We start from the raw sequence: 1,018 nt of genomic DNA, 5'->3' as shown, positions 1-1,018 counted from the left end.
ATATATGTATATATATATGTATATAGATATATATATATATATATATATATATATATATATATATATATGTATATACATATATATATGTATATATACACAGATATATATATGTATGTATATACATATATAGATATATGTATATATATATATATATAGATATATATTTATGTGTATGTATGTAATGATATATATAGATATATGCATGTATATTGGTAAATACATAGATGCACATATGTAAGCCTTATATACATAGATGCATATATGTACACGCGCGCACACACACTCACATATACAGGCACATGCACATATATTTGTAGAACTCTACACATGTTATATATGTATGTCAATTATATAGACATGCATATATTGATATATATTTATTACCACACATGTATGCATTTAGATATATTTTCTTGTATATGTGCATGTGTAATTATATATGTGCGTATGTAAGTGTGTGTGCGCTTGTGTGTACGCGTGTATGCGCGTATGGTTTGGCTGGTCTAGTACATTTGTTGGAGCGTGTGTTCGTGTATTTGTATGTGCGTATCTTATAAACGAGTTTCATTGCGAATATGTTTTGTATGCGAGTTTATACGATTTTGTATATTTTTTGCCACTGTTCTTGAGTTTATTTTGTAAGTATGGATTTATATAAACGTAGGCATATGTACATGTCTTACTATGTGTGTTTGCGTCTCTATAGTTTATACACAGATTTTGTTATAAGATGATTGAATATAGTTCACATTCTAGAAATCTTTGATGTATTTCTATGAGAAAATCTATCTGCTCTTCATTTGAAACTCACTCCGATTCTTTCTTCCTACTTTTTCTCCTTTTCCCAGTATCATTCTCTTAACATATATACATATACATTAATATCTCTCTCTGAGTGTGAGTAAGTGTGCTTATACATAACATGTGCACAAATATATGTTAGTATATCTATATGCAAAGATACATACGCGCACATATATATACAAAGAGACACACACACACACACATATATATATAT

The sequence above is a fragment of the Octopus bimaculoides genome, chromosome 1 (genome assembly GCF_001194135.2).
Source record: "Octopus bimaculoides isolate UCB-OBI-ISO-001 chromosome 1, ASM119413v2, whole genome shotgun sequence".
Taxonomy (NCBI): Eukaryota; Metazoa; Mollusca; class Cephalopoda; order Octopoda; family Octopodidae; genus Octopus; species Octopus bimaculoides.
Note: the sequence above shows the minus strand (reverse complement) of the source record.